We start from the raw sequence: 17,244 nt of genomic DNA on the forward strand, positions 1-17,244 counted from the left end.
CTGGGTCCCGAGGGCGGCGGGCCGGGCGCGGCGTGACCCCTAGTGAACGGCGCCCGCCGGTTCTCACCCCTCCCCTCCCCTCCCATCCTCCCTTCCCGTTTCACCCCTCCCCTCCCCCTCCCCAAGCCTGACAGCCCGGGAGCTGCCAAGCAGGGCGCAGCCATGGGAAGAGGAGGCGGTCTAGGGAGCGGCGGCGGCGGCAGCAGCGGCGGCTGCTGCAGCGGCGGCGGCGGCGGCTGCTGCTGCTGAGCCGAGGCAGCGGCGAGGACCCCGGGCTGGGGCCGCGCAGGCCGGAGGGCCCCGCGCCCTCGGCCCCAGCGCGGCCGCGAACCGCTCTCTCTCTCCGGAGGCGAGGCTCGGAGGTACTGGAAGGGAGCTCCGGAATCGGGCTCTGATTTTCCCCATGTTGTGTCGGGGGGCCTGGGAGTGGAGCCTGGGACGCCAGTTGTTTATGAAAGTGGGGATCTGTCTTATGTATTTACACGGATAATTTTTGTCCTGGTGACTTGGGGGTTGGCACTGCTCCCCTCCTCTTCACCAAGAAGTTGTTTTCTGCTGGTGGGTAGTTGTAACCCGATCCACGCTCTGAACGTGTGCGTGTGTGTATGTGTAAGTGGGTGGGGGCGTCAGGGAGTTGGAGGTGACAGGCGAACCATCCCACGCTGGCGCCTGCTCCCACCCGCGTTTACGGTGCCTGGAGGGGCTTCCTCCGAAGCCAGTTTTGTTAAAGTCTTAGAAGTTTTGCGACTGTTTCTGTTTGACATCATCAGCCGGCCGGGCTGGGGCAGGAACTGCTGAGGCTTCGCTGCTAAGCGGGGAGAGGTCCCTGGCTGCGCCGCGGGAGGAGAGGGGAGGTTGTTCGGCTGTGCGCCTCTACACCGCGCGCTCCTTCCCAAAGCGCACCACCCTTGCGCGTTTCTGCGGACTGCAGCCGCGCATTGGCACCAGCGGAGCTGGGGTCAGTTAGAGTCACGGCCACCAGTCCCCATGAGCTGGGGTGGGTGGAGATCGTGGCGAGCCGAACTCCTCCAGCCCTGAACACACTCGTGGTTATGAAATCAACCAGGCTTAAAGTTTTGACAGAACTGCCCGAGGCAAGAGAGCCGCGCGGGTGAGTGGGGTAGCGACGGGTCTGGGGGAGAAGACTCCGGCGGCGCGCAGAGGGTGCTGGGCAGGGTCACCCACTTGCGGATGCACAGGGAAGTCTATTTTGGGGTGAGTGCTTTATATATGAGCCTGAGCTGGGGGTATACCGCCTGCTGGGGTCATGCTGTGGGAGTGGGTGGCCCGGTGCAGGGTCAGTGGGCTGAATGGGTGTACGTGCGCGCTGTGTGTGTGCGCGCGTGTGTGCGCCTGGGGGGGCGTGTCGGAGTCTGAGCCAGTAGGGTGTGCAGGGGGGTTGGGGGGAGGAGGCCAGAGAGGTGCCGCCCGCCTGTTTGTGCCGCCAGGAGACCTTGGAAGGGACAGGGAAAGGTAACAGGAGGTCAGAGGGTTGGGAAGTCTCAGGAGTTTCTGTACAGGATTTAAGTACCACGGACTTTAAAATACTAATCCCTTTGCCTTCGAAAGTCTGGAGGTGGAGGTTTCTGGAGCTCTCAGGAGACCTGCATAGGAGGACGGAGGGTCTAGGAGATGTGTTAATGTGTGGGTTCAGAAGCCCGGCGACGCGGACCCAGGTTGGATCCGTGGATCTGAGATTCCCAGGGTACTGTTGTGCACAGCCTCTGGGGTGTTTAGACTCCCTGGTGTGTGTGCCTGGGAAGGCACTCATCTTTCCTCACCTGAGCAGGTGGTGTCATCCTGGAAGTCCTCCTCTCTGGGGTGCCAGGGTATAGACCTTGGAGGTCTATAGTATTGAAACATTTCCAGAAATTAAAATGCTGGATAGGAATGAAATAAAATGATTTAGTAGACAGAATTGTTGGTTCCATCTTTTCTGTGATTGAGGATTCTTCTTCCTTTTGAGAAAAACAAAGCTCAGTGTTCCCAGATTAGATTTCAAGGGCCATTCGTGGTTTCCCTTCAGATGGACTTTAGATGGAGCTGGAAGGATGTGTTTTAAGCCCAGAGACCACTGGAAAACTTCATTCGTAACTTAAGTATGTCCCATCTCTCATCTTCTTCCACCCTTGTAAACTTTTTGCTTCACATGAGTCTAAGGAAAGTTGGTGAGTCAACATTCAGCTTTTCTTTTGGAGTAAATATATCACAGTGAAATTATAGCTTGGGTCTCCTGAATGGCATGGAAAACCAACACTTAATGGGCAGAGGTGTGAAATGAAAATCTATAAATGCATCGACAAAGCGACGACACGAGTGCATTTTTTTCCAAACTGAGCATAACTTTGCCTTGCAAATATTTGTTCTAGGCAGAGTTTGGGGCTGTGTTTTTGACTGTTAGTTTTTAGACAGCAGACTTCGCATCATAAACCTCTTCAAAATGGATTCTAGATGCCTTTTCTATGCTATCTCGAGTGCCTGTGTTAACAGATGTATACGGTGCTTAGTAACCTATGGAATTGTGTTGAGTATCTTGTTATCTCAAGACAGAATGTTTATAGCATAATGTAATAAATGAGCCCGAGCTGCCCTCTGCTTCTGCTAAGCGCGTGAAGCACCCCAGCATGGAAACAAATCTTGAAGTTGGTCCAACTTGGCGAGCCTTTTTGGCTATCTGCTGGTAAGCGTTGTTAATGTAAAGATAAATCTGAGTGATACACTGAGAATGCGGCACAGCGAATTGTTTAGCTCAGAAAAAAGGCATGGGTTATATGTTTTAAATCTGCTAATCTTAAGCTTCTCTGGTCATTCCACTGGTAAACTGCACAATTCTGGAGATTTGGTTTACTTTCAGGGAAGACATTTTTTAAAAGTATGTCAATAATGAAAGTAACTTCTATTTTTTAGTGTGTTCACATGCGTCCATACAAACCGTCACTTTTTCTTCTTAAAAAAGAAAACCCTGGGCTTCCCTGGTGGCGCAGTGGTTGGGAGTCCGTCTGCCGATGCAGGGGACACGGGTTCGTGCCCCGGTCCGGGAGGACCCCACATGCCGCGGAGCGGCTGGGCCCGTGAGCCGTGGCCGCTGAGCCTGCGCGTCCGGAGCCTGTGCTCCGCAGTGGGAGAGGCCACAATGGTGAGAGGCCCACATACCGCACAAAAAGTAAATAAATAAATAAATAAAAAGAAAACCCTATAATATCTGTGGTAGTGACAAATAATATGAGTATTCAAATCACGGAATCACTTTCTGAATCTTGAATTGATAAGAACTGAAGTTCAGTAAGGCTGAAGCCAGACCTTTGCTAATCGGGCAAACAAGGCAACACAGGATGTCTTTTTGGCAAGTGATTTTTTTTCAACCCAGGGCAATATAATGTAAACAATATACTCAATAACATGGTTGATTAGTATGATCACCGACTTTATAGGTAACTCCCTACGGGGGCAAGAACTTCCACTTCAGTAGCCCTCCATGTCGGTGGGCCAGCTTACCTCTCCCTGGAAATAATCAGATGGAAATCCTGCTTCCTCACTAGCCAGTCCATTCTAGGGGAGATTTATGTTTAGAGAGTTCTGCCTGTACTGAATCAACACTTTCTTCTGCTCACTGGCCTAGTATTAAGTTGCTGGAACCACACACAATGAATCTAACCTCTCTTCCCTTTAAGTGCTGTATTGGGAAACAAACAGTATGCTCCTTCTTCCCGAATTCTTTTTTGCCTGTTCTTGGAGCTGTTCCTCACCCACTGTGGGGTGCCACCCTTTTCTGCCCTGACCAGGATGCCTCGAGTCCACATTCTCTCCATCCCTCCTGACGTACGTCATTGAGAACAGAGATGTGAAATCCTTAGTCCTGGACTTTCTATATCTGTTAAGTCAGCTTAATATTCATAAGCTGTTCTAGCCATCTCATTACACTGTTCACTAATTTCAAACCTGTAAACAACTCATTCTTTTCAGATTATTAATCATCCACAGTCAAAACATTATGACGATAGTTTCAAAACATTTGTTCATGCCTGAACTCCCAAAAAATCTGTGGAAAGTATAATACTTTGCAGGTAAATAGAATTCTACATGCAGTGAAGACAGCTACCTAATTTCTTACTATCAAGGAATACCAAGCCCCAGAACAGCAGAAGTAGAATGTTCTGAAGACAAGCAAATTGCCACTGCTTGTACAGACAGGTAGAGACTACATTGCAAGGTGTTCTTTTCATGGACCTCATTGTGTCTGCTTCCATGAGCATGAGTCAGCACTAGCAATCAGCATTTATTGAAGGCTTGTTCTATCCAAGTCCTAGACACTATGCCATCTGGCCATAAATAAGGTGAAAGTACATCAGACAGAAACGCTTCTTCAGGAAACCGGGATTTAAGGTGTCCATACAGGACATGAACTGAGTCCACAACCTCATCTTCCTCTGGAGGTAAATGCTTGCCAATGCCGCAGGGAAGTCTAGAGCAGGTGTATCTGGCCATCAGCCCTAAGGGAGTTCCCTGAAGCTCCTCACTTACCAAGTCCTCTCCTTGGAGTAAGGAAGCAAAGCTGGTATACACAGGACACACAGGGGAGAGGGTGTGCTTCAAAGACAACCACTTTGGGACCCATCAGAGCTCAGTTTGAGTCTGAGCTTTACCACCAACATGCAAATTAACTCCTCTGAGACTCACTTTTCTCCTCTGTGAGAATTCTAATGCCTACCGCCTGGGGCTGAGGCATTTCCACACAAAGTCTGTAGCATTTATGGCCTGTACTTTGCATTAGACACCTATCTGTTATGATTGATTTCTCTTTTGTGTATCTGTCTGAGGCTTCTTGACTAAATTATGAGTTTCCCAGCTGAGAATCTGACACAGATGAGAATCTTCTGTCTTCCTGCAGGAAATGTTTATGGTTGACGATGACGACAGTGTTGTTTATTTCAGCAAGTCTGGATGTGAAAGAAATGACCCTTTCTTCTTGGCAAAGAGAGAAAACCAACCTGTGATATAGACTGACATCTGGGCCTATCAGAAGGCCCTACTGTGTGCACAGACCCTCAGTCAGGACAAGGGGCCAATGAGAGTCTTGTGCTCTTAGATGAAGTTGTCCGTGCTGTCCCCCTGGCGTGTGTGTGTGTGTGTGTGTGTGTGTGTGTGTGTGTGTGTGTGTGTGTCTGTTTGTGTGTGTGTTTGCTAGACCCACTGATAAGTATTTGGACATATAAGTTCTAAACCAAAGTTCAACTTTGATATAAGAAACCTGCAAGTTAGGATGGCATCATGTGAAATAATAGTAAACTAGGGCGTCAGGAAACCTGGGTCCCCTCTAAGCTCTGCCTCTAACAGGCTTTGTAATTGTTGCAAACTACTGAATTTCTTGGGTTTCATATTTCTTACACATTAATAACATAAACAACAACAAAAAAAGAGGAGTAAACAAGATGACCTCTTAGGATTCTTTTCAGGGCTATGTTTGAATCCATCAAATTATTGAATTTCTGTCTTCTCTCAGCTCTTTTGGGGCTTTGCTTGAATGTCTGCGGGAACACCTATTTCACTCATTTCCAGTTTCATGGTCTTTTTACATATCTGTCTTCCTTGCTAGGCTGTGGGTTTTTCAAGAGCAGAAAATAAATTTTATTCATTTTTATATTTTTCCACTCTGCTGAATGCTGTAAACATAGCAGTTGTGGGAAGAGTGTTAGTTGAATTAATGTGGGCTGCTTTGGACAGTGAAGCTATAATTTATATCACTTATTTAACAATACACAACAATTTTGAATATAAGCATCAGGAAATAGTGTTTGCTGATTCTTTTCCCTTGCCATTAATTTTTTTTTTAATCAATGAAGTAAAACAGATAAAAATGTAATCACATCTGTGCTTCCAGCTCCCATTCTAAACAATAACAGCTCATCATGGTCTGAAGCAGGAGTTCTTTCTGAAGTAGTTGCCTTTCTTTTGTTGTTGTTTGTGCTTTGAGCTAAAGAAAATTCCATGAGGAGTACCAGACCCTTAAAAGAAGGATGACAGAGAGGGTCATTGTTTAGTCTCAACTTCTTTGTTGGGTGTTTCTCACTACCTTTTCATATAGGTAAATGAAGCCTTAGGTCAGGCACAAATTTCACTTACTAATGATTCATAGGAAAGCAGTGATTTTTGTCAGAAATTGTTGGGCTTGTGTGATTCGCATCTCAACTTACCTTCAAATATTCCATTCCAAAATCAGTAGATAATTTCTTCTACAGAGTGCTTAAAACTTCCAGATGTGTTTACTGCTCTGATTAGGGCTTGCGTCTTTTGTTATTGACTAGACTTCAGTCAGTTTTCTTTAGAAGAATATCATTATAATCCCAGTGAATTATTCTTCTTATATTGTGAATTCGTTTAAACATAAACAAGTCTATCCCCCAGCTGGCTGGGCTTCTAAGTGGAAAGTGTATCCTAGGGAAAACACTCACTTCATGGAGATTTGGCGCCGGTGGTAGAAAGCACCCTGATAAATCCCTCAGTCAGCAGTAGAACCAAAAGGGCTTGCAAACTGAACAGGTGCCTTGATGTATTTATCTATGGTGGACAGCCTGCTATGCTAGACATTTGCTATAATAACTCCTTGATTGTATCCTCAGTTGTTTATCGAATGAAACATTTAAAGTAGTATATAATTAAAAACCTTAAAAGAGGCATCCCTCCTTGTTCCTTTAGTTTATTAGAAATATGATAGTCACTGGTACAAAGAAAAGCTCTTTTTTTTCTTGTTTAAAAAATGTACTTTATCATAGTAAGCACCACATCCATCTTTTTTTAATCTTTGAGTGGCCATATAAAAAAAAAAAGTAGAGTGAGACCATTACAAAGCAGAGTCTTACATAGTTCTCTCCGCATGCTCATTAAAATAGAAGGTGCGACCATGATTCAAAAAACAGCCCATCTCAAGTCTGATGACGGCTGATGAGAATCTTCAGTCAGACTGCCAATTTTGATTGCTGTCGGTCAGGAAATCAGCCTTTGTCCTTGGTCAGGATGATGGCATATGATCCTGCTTCACCCTGTCAGCTGCTTCTTTGGACATCTTCAAGCTCTGTTATTGTTATCCCAGAAAACCTCAATTTGGTAAAGCAAAGTAAAGAAGAGCCTTGAAAAGCATATGTGAAGGAGAAATAAAAAGATTCCTAAAGACGAAACCTCTACAGTAGCTTCTTCCCAAAGGAGTAGAAGAAAATACTAGAATCCCTGGACAAGATGATGATGACTGAAGAAAAGACACCATTTTTATACCTAGCAAGTCTGAAATATTAAAGAAAGAGCAGCAAAATGAAGAGGAAGGATTTCTTTCCTATCAGCAGTCAGTGTAGCATCTTATTTCCAATAGGGACATTGGCAAAACAGTACTCTGCTTGTCATAGAATAAACATTCAATAAATATTTTATTAATGACGTTAGTATGTAGTAAAACACAGAAATTGAATTGTTGACAAGAAGTATGTGGAGAGTTGGGGACAAAGGGACGTGGATAGGATCAGGTGATAACTAGGATCTAAGCTCGTAATGCAAATTTGGTATATTTCTCCTTAGATTAATGATGGCACCCAAACCTGATGACCAACTTCCCAAAGTGGATCTTGTTCAGGGCCTTGGAAACATCTAGAAATTTTTAATATCTGAAGCAAGACGGAGACATTTTGAATTTTTCTGTAGGACTCAGTAGGACTGGGGAGACATATCCAGTTTGCCAGCTCAGCATTCCATTGAAGGGGTATCCTGTAACCTCCTTTCTCATTGCATAGTCCAGAGTTTTTCTTTACACCTTCATGATTCCACTGGACCCTTTCCTGCTTGAACTCCTAATTTGTGGATGAAAATTTGGTGAGGTGGGATTTCTATAACTTTGGGAATTCTCTATCTTTGATATACATTTTATTTAAAAAAATACTTTTGACTGTGGGAAATTTTACATAAACAAAGTAAAGAAAATAGTATTTTGAGCCTCAGGTACCCATTACTCAGCTTCCAGAGTCATCAATATTTTGCTAATCTTCTTTCATCTTTCCACCGTGCCCCTGAGTATTTTAAAGCAGTCTCAGACATCTTGTCCTTTCCTTTTGTAGATGTAAATATTATACTTTAGGATGCATATCTAACAAGTAAGCCTCCTATTTTTAATAACTGCATGGTCTGTATTTTATGGAGGATAGAGAGATAATACCTTATGAAAGGACATTATCCTCTTCAGGCCTGACTCTGTGATATGATGGAGGTGTGATTGTGTGTGTGTGTGTGTGTGTGTGTGTGTGTACACACACATTTATACACATATGCATCCATGTAGGACTGGTCGTCTTTTGTAATTCAGGCCCCAGCTCAAATGTCACCTTCTCAAAAGGACTTCTCTGACCCCTAGCTAGAGTAACCTTTCCCCATCTACGTCATGCTATTGTATAACCCTGTTTTAGTTTCTTCACAGCACTTACCACTATCTAATATTATCTTATTTATTAATTTATTTTTCCATTTTTTGTCCATCTCCACCAACAAAAATGTAAGCTCCCTAATAGTAGTGACCTTTTCTGTTCACTTTATATCCCATAGAAAATCCTTCGTAAGTTTTGGTTGAATGAATGCATTTTAAGTAGTTAATGGAAGTTTTGTTAGCATTCTTCCAAAAATTTATTTTCCTTCCACACGTCCAAAAATGCATGACTTTCATGTGCCAATTCCTAGTGTATTTATAATTTGGTGAGATTTCCTCATGGTATGGAGTGAGGGACCAAAGATAATCCAGGATGGTTATAATCTCTCTCCATAAATGACCTTAAACTGATATATTCAATAGCCACTTCACTTGATCAGCAAATATAGTTATGAGTAGCATCTCGGTTTGGATTTCTCTCAGAAGAAAGCCATAACACAAGGATTCAGGTAAAAGTTTGTTTGAGAAAGTGAAAAAAGGAAGCAAAAGGAGCCAATAAAGGGTGTGTTATGAAGCAAGTTACCGTCATTGGCAACTGGAGTTTGTCATCTTCCTGGAGAGATTTTGGGAGCTCAGGCAAAACACACACCTGAGCCCTCTCACCCAAGGTTGAAAGAGTTGGAATAATTTACCCACCAGCTTCCATCAGTCACTAATTCCTGGTCACTAACATTCGGGAGGGCAAAGCAATCTGAAGATGCAAGAGAGAACCTTCAGGCAGAGAAATACAGGTGCTGGCCGTTAGAAATTAGGCAGTGTGCCCTATTAGGGGTGAGAGGGCATGGTTGGGGAAGGGACAGGCATCTTGCACTGGATAACACAATATGATTTTTTTTAATAAACTTTTTATTTCTCCACTTGCCCATCCCCTATCCCTGGTGCCTTTTGATGGGCATGCAGTCTTTGACAAAACTGTATTATGAAACATGCATGGTATATTCCTTAGTAAGCTGGATTAACTGTCAGCCTTGGATCTGTGGAACATTTTCAGAGCCTAACTAATAATTGTAAAACCTGTTATCTTGATATACACATACATTGACCGTAAAGCTCATCGGAAAGTTACCCCATGCTCTAATAATAAAGTTTTGATCCAGGGCCCAATTATAGGCTTGGAAGCAAAGCACCTCTATAGAGCAGGCATTGATGTTGTGTAATAATTCAAATATTTTATTATTTTATAATGTGCTTAAGTCTGGATAGTTAACATCCATTTCTCAGTCTTTCCATAGTTACTATCCTTTTTTTTTTTTTTTTTTTTTTACATATTCCATGAGAGATATGGAATATTCAGTGAAGTCTTTGACTGATCTTTATACTTTCAATAGCCCAAATGAAAATTACCCTTGGTTGCCTTGGAACTTGGGGCATAAAATTCAGAAGAAATTTTTATAAATTATTCAAGCTTTGACTCTGGGAAGATAAACAACATGGATATGTAGGCTAACCAACGCTTAAATTCCTCTAACCTCTAATTCTAAATTCAGAAAAGAATAGGCTTTAAGGCTTTCTGTTAATTTTTGCTTTGATGACAAGTTGTTGGAAGCTTAGAGTTAGTATCTAATAACACAGTGTATGTAAAACACAAAGTATTGGCTCAGAATGAGACCTAACTTCTAAGAAGATACAAAGGGACAATCATGTAAAAATGGTCTTTGTTTTCTTAGAAGGAATAAACAGGGATTGACTGAAAGGTAATCCCTTCAGATTCTAATGTTTAAAGCATTGCACATTTTTAAAGGAGAAAAAGCATTACCTTTCAGATCACATGTATGAAACTGTTTACTTAAATGGCTACCTTAGGTTGGCATGGTTTTAAATCATGACCTTTAATCAAATGGTCAAAGGACCATTTGACCTTTGACCTTTGTGTTTGTGATACAGGCACAATCTGTTAATGCAGATTTACAAACTGTGCTCCAGCAAGCCCCCTCAGGGCCCTTGGGGTGTCCAGAGCAGAGGGCCAAGCTGGCTGCACTGCATGCTTCCCACCCGCAGAGTGCCGTGCTTTCATCTGTTGTATATACAACCCTTCTGAGAACGTTTAAGTTGAAGGAACAGCCTCTGTTCTTTAAAAAAGCAGGCAAACAAAAATATTTAAACCGTTATATATTTCCTTATTTTGTTTAGACTGCTTTTCTGACCACTTCTCTTTAGGAAGTACTTCTTCTCTTTAGGAAGCCCCTGGATTTCTAGAGGAAAAACTAGCTTTTCTATGTCACATTAGCTTTTCTATGTCTAACTTCAGATTTACTTTCGTAACAGTGAGATTGTAAGCTCCTACAGGGCAAAGGACTGTGTATTCTTTACTCGGTGGGCACTCAATAGTTTGCTTCACCAATAACTGTTGTATGGGCAACATTAAGGAAGTGCTTACTATTACCAGGGGCTATTCCAAGGCCTTTTTTCATGTTATGTTATTTAATCCCACACAAAACCCCCATGAGCCACCTGATTCTGCATTTGGTGAAACTATGACATAGGGAAGTTAAATTTATGCAAGGACCCACAGCTGTAAGTAGCACGGTCAAGATTCAAACACAGCTCTTCCTAATTCCGAATGTGGCCAACTCCCATGCTTCTAGCCACTGCCTATGTGGTGGTTTTAAAAATATGTCCACAAATTCTTTGATACTCTTCCCATCAAGAGGTGGAGTCCAGGTTTCCCTCCCTCGGAGTGGGGGCTGGACTTAGTGACTCATTTCTAACGAACAGAATAATGTACAAGTGAAGATGTGCAACTTTGGAGACTAAATCATTCAAAGGCACTGTGGCTTCTGTCTTGGTTGCTCTGTCTTTTGGACCGTTCACGCTGGGGGAAGCCAACAGCCATGTTTTGAGCTGCCCTATGGAGAAGCCCACATGGAAAGAAAGTGAGGGAGTCCCATGGCCAGTGTGGAATGAAGAACTCAGGCCCCCAACCGAATAGCCAATGTGAAACTGAAGCCTCTTGACAGCAGCCACCATACGAGTGACCTTGGAGGTGGAGCCTTCAGCACCAGTCCAGCCTCAGAATGACTGCAGTCCCCTCCCCGCCAACAACTTGACTGCAACCTTGTGAAAGACCCTGAGCCAGCGAAGCCTCTTCTAGGTCCCTGCCCCTAGACTGTAAGATAATAAATGCTTGTTGTTTGAAACTGCTAAAATTTGAGTTAACTTGTCATGCAGTAATAGATAGCTAAGGCAGCCTAACACTGCCTTGATTATTAAAAAACTAAATTGTCTTAATTTTATTAAATCTTAAATTTTGAAATATTGATCCAGCAAGGAGAAATTTTCCAGAAAAAAAACAGCTTCCAAATGTGAGTAGTAAAATATTAATGCCCCGTCAACATAATAGTTATAATGACTTCCCTGGGATTGGGAATTTTGTAATTCAAAGGACAGCTGCCTTAAAAGTCCATGATTTAAAAGGAAGGGTATTAATAATAACCACATTGTTGAAGAGAGCATTTTGAACTTTTAAAAAATTCTTGTGGGAAAACTCAGGAAGTATTTTGTTTGGTAAGTTATCGCTCAAAATCTTAAATTGTCAGGAGCACGCTTGCACTGTCCATTATTTAAAGAGAGATATAAAACAAAGTTGAATTTTAACCTCTTCCCTAGTGATTTCACTCAGCTTTTCAAAGGGGGTCCTAAAAGCTCATAGGTCAAGCCGTGTCTTGGTTTGCTCTGCCTGCCAAATTGAATTAACTCTGCTTTATGGCCACTTGCAGTTTAATAAATTACTTGGACTTTGATTAATATCTTTTGAGCTTAAGCCCAAGAATTTGTATAAGACTTTGGGACAAAGTACTGTAAACTTATTTAAAGATGGACTCTGAGAGCTGGAAGGGATAGGTTAGTGTTGGTTTTAGTACATGTATCGGTTCTGAATTTGGAGCATTTTAAGATCCTTATGGAAGATCCTAAATTATTTGCCTTTTAAAAAAATATGTGAAAGTGATTTTTTTCTTATATATCTACAAAGTAAGTGATTTAAGTAATTTAAGGAATTCATTCATGAAGTGGATATGGCTAGCTCTTGTTTGGTTTTCAGAATGAATACAGAGATACTGGTTTTCCTTCCCTACGTTGGAGAACACAGATCAGACCCTGCTAGTCCTTCCCTTTCAATGTTTTTTCCTCCATGCAGCCTATTTTAAAGTATTTAAAAAATACTTTTTATATTGAACTGGACTTGAAAGTTTATGCTTGACCTTGATTCTGGGTTTGTGCTGCAGGGGAGGATAAAGATGAATATTGATAGCTGAGTATAAAGATCCATCATTACTATCATTCATTCAGTCAGTCACTCACAAACCACTCCTTAATTCAGTCTATACTTTGCCCAGCAGAGCAGGAGACTAGGTACTAGAATACTATCATATGGTAAGCAACTCAGACATAGCCTCTGCCTCACAGGAGTTCATGGTCTAGAATGGAGGAGGACATTAACCAAGTATAAGGAAAAACAGTTTTAAGTACTATGGAATCAAAGTATAAGGAGACATGATTCAGGTTGGGGCTTGGTGGTTAGGGAAGGCTTTCAAAGGAAGATATTTGAGATCTAAAGGAGTAGAAGTAAGAGGAAGAAGGAAGAGCAATCTGGGCAGAGGGAACAGGAGGCAGAAAGGTACCCAGTAATGTTGAGAACTGAAAACAGTCAGTGTGGCCAGAGCCCAGAGAGCAAGGAGCATGGCCTAAGAAGAGGCCAGAGAAGTAAGCAGGGACTGTATCTCACATGGTCTTGCAGGCCGCACTGTAGTCTTTATCAGTAGAAAGGGAAATAGAAAACCATTGAAGGTTTTGAAGCAAAATAGTGACACAATCAGGTTCGCATTTGAAGGAGGTCACTTCGTTCCATAATGAAGAATGGATGGAGGAGGTGTGGACAGAGGTGTTCAGGGAGATGTGTTCTGAATCTGTTGGAGGCCAGAGGTGTTGGTAGCATGAGCCAGAGTGGTGGTGATAAAGATGGGGAGAAGTGGAGAGATTTACTGTTACTTACGGTTAATAGATATACCACTTATTTATGAAGGAAAGTAGACTGGACTTCGTGCTGACTTGGATATGATTGTGTGAGGGACGCCATGGAAAACTGCCCGGTATTTGGCTTCTTCAGGGCAACGGGGAACACTGGAGGGAGACCAGGCATAGGTTAGGAGAAAGTAGTTCGGTTTGGGGCCATTTTCAGTTGGAGGCCTTTTTAAGACATCCGTGAGGAGATTCCGTGTGGTCTCGGTCCTGGATCAGAGGTGTCTTGAGATATAAATTTGGAAGTCAGGGGTTTAGACACAGTATTGAAGTCACAAAGGTATCACTCTTAGCTCACAGGGTGAAAATGGAGTGAGAGAAGAAAGCGTAGCTCTGAGCCACGAGGAATTCCAACATTTAAAAGCCACGTGGAAGAAAAGCTGACAAATAAGAATGAAAAGTGTGACAGAGAAGATGCTAGAGTGTCATCTCAGAGGCCAGGGAAAGAGAATCATTTCAGATGCTGCTGAGGGGTAAAGTAAAAAGGGCCCTGTAAGTGTCCTTTGGGTTAGTAAAATGACGTCTGGAAGGACTTCAGGGAGAGCTGGGCTGGTGTAATGATGGAGCAGAGGCCAGAATGAGGCGTCATGGGGAGCGGGGGTGTGAACAAAGGGGCACAGTGGATAGAGATATAGCTCAAGACATTTGGCTCTGGAGGGGAACAAAAGGATGGAGCTTTAACTAGAGGAGGAAATAGCGTTAAGGGAGAGGTTTCTAAAGTTAGGAGACCCAAGCTTGTCTAAGGGTTGATGGGAAAGAGCAATGGGGAGGATGAGGGTTGAAGAGAGAGAAAGGGTGGGTAATCAATCGTACAGGATTCCCAAGAAGATAGAAGGGGTTCCACTCTGAGGACAGCTGGAGGAATCAGAGAGGAGAGAGGATTCCTTCCCTTCTGCACTAGGAGGGAAGAAGGAAAGGGTGCAGATGCCGAGGTGTGGTAGCTGCAAGTTAAAGGCGTCTCTATGAAATGGCTTCTTTGAAAAGTAGCTGCTGAATGGGAGAGAGAAAGGGAAGAAATCCTGGCAAAGAAAGGAAGTAGTTTCAGATTTTTGAGGAGGACAGAGAAAGCTCGAATATATGAAAGGGAGTAAATTAGTAAAGCTTAGTAGGATCCCTAGTCATTTCTTGAAGGCCCAGTTGAGGCTGATGTTCACAAATTCATGGTGATACACTGTTAAAAGAATTAAAAAGTATTTGATGCTTTCTGGAGGCATTCAGCCATTGCCAAGCACAGGGAAAGTGGGGTCATCTAGGCCTAAGGTTTTGTCAAAGAGCTGTGATGAAAAGATGGCAGCAGCAAGGGAGCCTCTGAAATGATCAACCAGGAATCTAAGCTGGTTAAGAAAAAAAAGTTAAGACAGGAGAGAGAGAGAGTAGAAGTCAGAGTAGTTGATTAAATGTGATAGAAGAATAGAGGTCAGCGATCAGAACAGGATGCTGCACCCCAGAACAAAGAAATTTGAATCTTTAAGGGTGGGGCCCATAGATGATTTAAAGCTCACTGGTGATTCCAGTGCTTTTTTTTTTTTTAAAGGAATATGAGGATGTAGTGTAAAAAAAAAACAGGAATATGATGACGTGATTGTTATTAAGCCCATAATGATAAAAGATACTAGCAGTGTGAAATCAAGATGAAGACACAATTAGAGAAAGCAGTCAAAAAAAGTGTGCCTTTAAAATAAAACAAAAACTCTTAAAACCATGCATTTCCTCCTTCACAGATTGAAGTCATAGGTCTTGCCGTCTTGCTTATTCTCTTTGATGTTAGAAGTCCACAGCAAAGAAGGAAAAATTATTATAGGGAAGCTAGTACAATTCAGGACAAATTATCTGGTGTTTTGGGATTTGACTGATGAAAACAGGAACTAGAAACATGGTAATTATTTGTTCACTACAGTCTCTTTGGAGGGACAGCACTTTGGCTCACTTGGCATGGGGTGGTGTCAGCCTGGCTGCAGAGGTCTGAATGTGAGGCTTGGGTTCCTATAAGGGGCCTGCTTGGCCCTCAGTTAGCCTAGATCCTTGGACTCAGTGGCTCTATCATGGGCCACTCACCTTGTCAATGGCGTCAGAATGTTATTAATTGAAATCACATATGAAAGTATAATACATTAATTTTTTTCCTGGAATTCAGTAATAAGGATCGTCACTGCCACATTTTTTCAGTTCAGACAACTCGCTTCTGTTCTCTACATATTAAATAAGGTCATTGTATAGTTAACGTCTGGCTAAGTGGAGTGCTTATGAAATGTACAGGGCTCATAGGTATAACGACTGCCTAAGAAAGCCCAGCAAATCTAGCTAGATACTCCTACCCCCAGCCCATAGCCCTTATCTGTCATTCCATAAATTTCATGTCAAGGGCATTTTCTAGAGAAGATGATCATAAGAAGATTCAGGTAGACCTGAAGTAGGTTGTGAAAACTCTGGCATGTTTTACCATGGGAGTAGGGTTCTCTGGAGAAACAGAACAAATAGGATGTTCGTGTATATAGGAGATTTATTTCAAGGAATTAGCTCACACAGTTATGGAAGCTAGCAAGTACAAAATTTGCAGGGCAGGCTGGAGCCCAGGAGCAGAGCTGAAGTCGCACTTCAGATTCAAAAGCTGTCTGTTGCAGAATTCCCTCTTAACTCTGGGAAGTCAGTCTTTTGTTTCATTTAGGGCATCAGCTGGTTCGATGAGTCCACCCACTCTGGAAGGCAATCTGCTTAAAGTCTACTGATTTCAATGTTAATCTCATCCAAAAACCCTCAGAATAGTGTTTGACCATGTATCTGGGCACTGTGGCCCAGTCAGGTGGATGCATAAAATTAACCTGACACCAAGGCGGATTATAGCACTGTCTTCTCTGGATTCAACAATAACAAAAAATACTCAATCTAATTAATCATTTGTCAAGTGCTTCATAGACGGCAGGTGCTAGGTAGAACATAAACATTACACTACAAGTTTGGTTTGGTCTTTGCTGGGAATCATGAGCATTTTGCTGTATGTATTGTTTGGCACTTTGGTCTTATAACACTTAGTTCTGGGCAGATAGAAAGCACACAGACCGCTCAGTGCCAGTGACAAGAGACTTTATAATGATGTGTTTGAAGCCAAAGCTTTGTGAAGCAAGACACCACAAGCAGTTAATAGATTTCCATTTGACAGTAGCTGTAAACGTTAATCAGAAGAATCACTGCAGTGTTCAGCTCATACACTGGTTGGAGCAGAAGCCACAGCCATAGAAGCCCTTATTTATCCTCCTTTAGCTCCATCTCACCATTGCCAAATCATCTTAAATAATTGTTGTTCTGACCGCTCATGCTCTCAAAAATCATCTTATTAGCCTAAGGATTGATTTTCAGATTCCTTAGCCTGGTATCCGTAGCCGGGTGATGTTACCCCAACCTACTTATCCATCTGGATTTTCTGCCGAGCTTCAAGCTGAACTACTCCTTTACCCTCAAAATATCTCATTTGTTTCTGCCGAACAATTTTGTTCATGTTGTTCCCTCCACAGTGGCCTTTCTCTCTATTTTTTGCATCCTCTCATTCTACTTATCCTTTGAGGCGCAGCTCAAAGGCCACAATGTCAAACTCCACAATGTCTGCTCCGATCCTTCTCCTGCATCTGCTCCATTTCCAGCTACAAGCTCCCTTGTTCCTTTTCCCTGGCACTTCATTGGCGTGTTTATTAAGCCTCTCACACTTTCTCTCACTTGAGTTTCTCACGGGCATTGCCTTCTTACGTACGGCATGTATTGGCATGCATTGCCTTCTT

At 42.9% G+C, this 17,244-nt stretch overlaps 1 protein-coding gene across 2 annotated transcripts in view; it reads left to right on the top strand.

Annotated features, from left to right (window-relative positions):
• The first annotated feature begins 245 nt into the window (after window positions 1-245).
• The window catches only part of GHR (growth hormone receptor), a 279,446-nt gene continuing 262,447 nt past the window's right edge, over window positions 246-17,244 (top strand). Inside the window, exon 1 of one of the 2 annotated variants that reach the window (XM_029216313.1) lies at window positions 246-362. The gene's annotated coding sequence lies outside the window, so the exon portion shown is untranslated. Of the gene's footprint in view, window positions 363-1,059; window positions 1,112-17,244 lie in introns of those variants that run through there. The other variant, XM_029216311.1, reaches the window with a different exon arrangement.

The sequence above is a fragment of the Monodon monoceros genome, unplaced genomic scaffold, assembly GCF_005190385.1.
Source record: "Monodon monoceros isolate NGI ecotype Baffin Bay Population unplaced genomic scaffold, NGI_Narwhal_1 Super_Scaffold_12, whole genome shotgun sequence".
In the NCBI taxonomy this organism is placed as follows: Eukaryota; Metazoa; Chordata; class Mammalia; order Artiodactyla; family Monodontidae; genus Monodon; species Monodon monoceros.